At 44.4% G+C, this 6000-nt stretch overlaps 1 protein-coding gene across 4 annotated transcripts in view; it reads right to left on the bottom strand.

Moving 5' to 3' along the window:
* MCTP1 (multiple C2 and transmembrane domain containing 1) overlaps positions 1–6000 on the bottom strand; it is a 798197-nt gene that overhangs the window by 773415 nt on the left and 18782 nt on the right. The window contains exon 1 of one of the 4 annotated variants that reach the window (XM_083151775.1): positions 5312–5332. The exons of the other annotated variants lie outside the window; for them this stretch is intronic. The gene's annotated coding sequence lies outside the window, so the exon portion shown is untranslated. Of the gene's footprint in view, positions 1–5311; positions 5333–6000 lie in introns of those variants that run through there. 4 annotated transcript variants of the gene reach the window in all.

The following is a 6000-nucleotide window of genomic DNA, read 5'->3' as shown; positions in this document are numbered from 1 at the left end:
GCAATTAAAACAAAACTCCATTAACAAACGAATACCATTGCAATAAAGATGATGGACTGGATTCTATTGACTATTGAAGAAATAATTTATTTAGCCATAACCTTATCCATCAGCCGTGATGTAGTTAAAATCTTTGCAAAGAATGGGGTCATTTGTGGAACAAGGAGCACAATAATTTAGGAGGGTGCTCCTTGGCTATTGTATTGAGGGTATTGAAGCCTCAGGATAAAAGTGCTGGTGCGTCCAATAAAGTATCCAAATGCCTCTAGAGTGCTCTGCTTTCAAAGTGCAAGGGCATGGACATTCTGTGTCCAACAGCAACGTGTTTCGGAGACTCCCAGGTCTCCTTTTTCAATTTGGATACAAGCTGTATCTCTAGAGTCATTTGGACACTTTATTGGACGCACCAGCACTTTTATCCTGAGACTTCAAGCCATCTGCACTGGTGGCGCAGACTTGTCATATAAGTATAGCCCACTGCAGCCCCAGCCTATGGTGAGATACGTTACTGAAGTTATTGTTATCATACATCTCCAGGATAGGACGTGTGGTCCATTTGGTATTGGTTGTTTTTATGAAAATTGTTTCATTTTAATAAATGTATGTCACTTTATATGCATTTGTCATTCTTGAACATCATTTAAGAGGGCTGCGCCAAACTGAACATTTTTCCCCCAAAAAAGTGGTTAAAATCTTTAGCAATCTATTTCAGCAATGTGATTATTAGAACTTTCCATGTATTCATTTTGCTTGACTGGCACGTCCTGGCCTGTGGTGCGCATCCTTCCCACTCCCCGCCAACGGCTTTAACTGCCATAATGGGAAGGGTCAGACCAGAATGGAAGGCTTTACTGTTGGGCAGGGCGGATCTATATTACTAGTTTAGACTATAGTAGGTTTATATGTCCATCTAGCAATTCTGCAATAGAGCCAAGTGGAATCCCAGCCGCTCTCAGCTCTCAGTGGGCGAGATGCAGCAAAGTGGAAAACCGGACAAACCGCAGAAAAAGCAGATCTCTGAGGTTTGATGTGCTACGCATCTGCACCGAGCCCGGAATGCTTCTATCACGCATCCCTGCTGTGAGGGATCTAACCAGATCCCTCCCTGCACCCCCGCAGCAGACGCATTTAGGCAAAAACAGATAGGGCTCTGGGCCCTAAACCCCGAAGTTTGATCATCGCAATGGATGGCTATTATCACAAGAGCTGTCCTTTATGCACACAGCGTTAGTAAATGCCAATATGCATGCAGAGAGCAGCCGGAGGCATCGCAAGCACGATGCAATATTTGCTGAATCCCACCCTGTAGCTGTTAGGGATGAGACAGAGCGAGCCCTCTCCCCCATTCGCATGCACTGAAACACAGAGCTCTCATTGGCTGTCTGACCTGCAGACACTTTATCTTCTTACCCAGTTGTATGGATGTACAGGTCCATACACTCTTGTCAGAGGGGGGCAGGAGATAGAGAGATGATAGAGAAAGATGACAGAGATGGCAATGTGGTGGAAGACAGGAAATGTATATATTTTTTTTAGCATTAAGAGGAATAGTTACACCACTGTCCTTCGTAAATAGGCAGTTAATAGTTCTGCCATGATTTGTATGATAAAGCAGGAAAACGCTATAGATCTTACAACATTGTATTAATCATATATTCTACACAATGACACCGTTGCAGAGGTAGAGGTTCCTGGAGTCATTTACAGTCAGAATTGCCACCTTTGTTAATTATGCACATTTATTGACAATACATTAGTGTGGACCAATCAGGATTAGCCCTCACAGAGATAAGCTTTTAGGTGATTACAAGGTACATTGCTCCGAATTTGATCATCACCTGCAGAGGTGATTACAAGAGTTCTGTCTACTTGAAAGGTATTAATGTATCTATGATAATGTATAATGTGTTTCTATTAATGAAATCCAATTAATTTTATGTCCACATGTGATTTATATGGTAATTATTTATTGACCCTCGGTGGTGAGTAGATTCACCCTTTAGCCCAAGGATATCAGTAATGGCCATTTCAGGCTGCAGTCACAGATAAATAGAATCTCTATACTCAGCGGAAATGTCTGTTTTCACTCATTTAAGAATCTTCTAAGATTTTAACAAGTATTTTACATACTTTAAAACTGAAATAATAGGATTGGGTAATCGATACATGGATTAGGGCTATATACATCCATACACATATAAATGCATCACGACAATAAGAAATTGATTATTAGCAACTAATGTATACAGCAACTAATGAAAAATGTATATAGCAACTAACCCCCAAGTCCAGAAAGTAATATGTTGCCTGTTTACTTCCTAGTTCAGACCCATCAGAGCTACTGAGCATGTGCGGCTCTCGTACCACACGTGTGCAAATCACATTAAAGGTGCCCATATACTTATCCGATTTGGGCCAATTTCACCCTATTCCGACAGATCGGGCCGAGAAATTGGTCCAAATCGGATGTGTTTGACATCCCCTCCGACTCGATGCATGGTCCCATGCGCATCGTGTCGGACCCTACAGATTGAACCTGCTGCAGGTTCAATCTGTCGGATCGGAACCATCAGCGGCACATCGCAGAAGCACCGCTGGCACACACCTATTTACAGGGGCTGGCAGCAGTGGGGCGTGAAGCAGCTGCTGAATTGTAAAAAATATTTTCAAAAGACTGGCCGGCTGCTGATTGGCTGAGAGAATTCAGCCGATTAGATGTCTCAGCCAATAACCGGCCAGCCAGTCTTTTGAAAATAGTTTTTTTGAATTCAGCAGCTGCTTCCCGCCCCACAGCTACCAGCTGGCCGGACCCTGCTGCTACCAGCTGCCAGGACCCCGCTGCCCACACCATGCCCCCCCCCCGCCTTTGCAGCAGCAGCTCTCCGCAAGTTATTACATGCAATAAATCACATTTGATTTACTGCATGTAAAGATTGCACATCAAGTGCCAAATCGCAAATGATCCTCCCGGGGAGCTGCCAGGGGAGCTCAAGGCCATATTGGACTGACTTGTCCTCAGGACAAGTGGGACTAATGTTTTGGGGCCTTAAAGGTCATCAGGACCACTCTTATAGATATTAAATAGAACTCAACTCTGAAATCTCCAATAGAAGAATTGGCAAAACAAATTAAGATACCATTATTTACCACACATAATAGTAATGACTACAAGTGAGTTTATGGTGCAGTAACAGCCCCCAATATCCAGATTGATACGCACAGGACTACACATCGGAGCACAATCGGAAGTTAATGACATACGATTTGACACTTTTCACTATTTTGGCTCTCACTGCTAAATCAATACCTAAGCATCACTTTATATCAGCTCTCTTACATATGAAAAAAACATTGTCTGGTGGCGGTGGGGTTTCTAAATTTTCCTTTGAAGTTCAACATGATCCATTAGCTACTGTAAAGTCTTACTTTGATCAAGACAAGAGATAACGATTTCTGAATTAATGACATGACCAGTGACTCCTGAATCAATGCAACATACAAGACTTGGTGCTACAGTGTACACAGCATCATTACCTGAAGTGCCCACACCTGTTTCAGAATATTCTGGTCTTTCTGTTTTATATATTTGAATAATTCAGCAGATTTGTTAAAGCTTTACAAACTGTGCTGTCAACCTTTAGGTGTACTGGGTTCTTCAATACAAAAGACTGACGTGTTTCACATAGCTGACTATACAGTACATATGTAGTCCTTTATGCGATTCTCCTCTGGGCACGTTGTTATTCCTTGTTTTCTCGGCTTTCTGCTGGTACTCAGTTTTTCCTTGTCACATCTAACATGAGCTTATCATGTGAACAAGCAACTTGTGTCACACGTGTCTGGGGGACCACAAGTAGCAACATGGCAGTCTGTAATTCCTCTTCTGACACCATGGTGGCTCTAAGGTGCTTATGGACTCATTAATATGCTGACATGCGGCCAGATATACTAAGCTTGAAAAGTGATAAAATGGAGAGTGATAAACCACCAACCAATCACTTCCTACCTGTCATTTCTCAAACGAAGCCTGTGACATGGCATCTAGGAGCTGATTGGTTGCCTTTTTATCACTCTCCATTTTATCACTTTTCAAGCTTAGTACATCTGGCCCAGCTGTGTATACACGGTGCAATTTGGGCTATTGATTTTGACTATATAGTCAAAATCGATAGAAAGTTAGTGCAAATCACATCGTGTTTTGCTGCGGCCGATCGCGGCAGAACCAAAAGAAGAAGACTGTGCAGAATAATCTATTTCTACTATCTCGGAACGAGGGCCATGTATACAAAACCAATTTTTTTCGCAGTTGAGCAATTATAGGCCAATTACGTCTAAGTCGCGCTTGCAAGAGCAGTCACAGAAAGGATTTGCAAAGTGATTAATATTCAGGGACCATTTGTGGGAGGTAACAGGAAGTGGCAACAAAAGCGTGCAGGAGGTCATGCTTGCCTACTTTATGGCTGCTCCATCCGGGAGGGAGGTGCCTGGTCAGACAACAGGAGTTGTGGCTCTGAAATAGGGGTCAGCTCAGAGGCATGGAGATGCATCATTGTGGCCCCGCCCCACACTTTGCAGTTCATAAGATGATACATTTTAGAGCAAATAGCATCAAAGCCCCGCACTTTTTCCCTCTGTGGGAGGGTTGAGCAGGGAGTGAGTGGGGGGTAAAGGGAATCAGCTGCATGCTGGAGACTTGCCCATATTTCTGGGTAGCCCAATTTTTGGGGGCCTCACGGCCATTCCATAAGAGTAGGCAAGCATAGTGTAGGTATGTCACAACCATATTCGAGGTGTGTCTCAGCTTGTGTCAGAGATCCTGTGCTCAGGAAAGGGGAAAGAAATCATTCAATGGTCGCCGTCCATCTAATGATTTCTCTCCCCTTCGGAATTAAAAGTAATTATAAACTTACTTTTATGTCCGCCGCTGATTGCTAAAGACGGGCAGGTGCCGACATCATGCCCCAAGCACGGAACACCACGCCTGTGTTCCCATGGGAAAGCCTAGAGTTTTCATGGGGAGATCCATAAAATGCTGGGTGTTCTCCTGATACCACCCCCTGACCGCCACCTACCAGTGCGAAGCCTCGGCCAAAGGCGTTTGCATAGGGGGTTGGCACAAGTGCAGACCCCCTATCCAATCAAACCTGAATTAGGTCCTATGTCAGCAGCTTTAAGGACGGAGATTAAATCAAAACATAATATATTACTGTGCTTCACTCCATAATTACCAAGGCTCGTTCGTGACCACATAAGCCACATATGTTACAGGTTACAAATGAAATGGTTTTATTTAGGAAGAAATTATTAGTACCGCTCTTAGAACCGTCACCGCCTCTGTCTTCCTTCCCTTGTCTGTCTTTCTCCCAACAGCATTATTGATTTGTTGTATATTCCATTGTCAATATACAGAGGAGTGCAAAAGAGGAGAGGGATGGAAAATAACAGTCACTTTGGTTTGCAGCACACACACAAATACACACACACACACACACACACACACAAATACACATATAACAACAAAGGACCTGCAGTAGTCCTTCGTACGCCTGGGGACCGATGTTGTCTTACTGCGCATGTGCATATACAGTTTGTTCGCTGGGTGAATGCACCCAAGACAGAATGCGGGGGGAGGAGAGGGCCATGAGGCGGCGGGCGGTCCCATTAGCATATGAGAAAGCCCAGCATTTCATGGGTGTTCTCATGAGAACGCTGGGTGCTCACATGCTAATGAGGCCGTGACGCGGCTGTGGGGGGGGGGGGGGGGGGGGGGCAGGCAGCTGAAATCACCAGATGTCAGCTGCCCACCCATTTCCTTCAGAACGTGCACGCATATGTGGGTGTTACCCTGCAGGCTGCAAAATGGATGGTTATATAAAACATCCAATTGAAGCCAGAGCGAACATACGTGCCTTGCGAATGGTGGGCCGGCGTACCACAAATCGCAAGGCGGGGTTAGGTTGACTTGTAACGATGTGAATTCGCATCCGAGCGAATCAACCA

Source organism: Crinia signifera, chromosome 1, assembly GCF_055691185.1.
Source record: "Crinia signifera chromosome 1, ASM5569118v1, whole genome shotgun sequence".
NCBI lineage: Eukaryota > Metazoa > Chordata > Amphibia > Anura > Myobatrachidae > Crinia > Crinia signifera.
The sequence above is the reverse complement of the archived record's forward strand: the minus strand, read 5'-3'. Positions and strand labels throughout refer to the sequence as shown.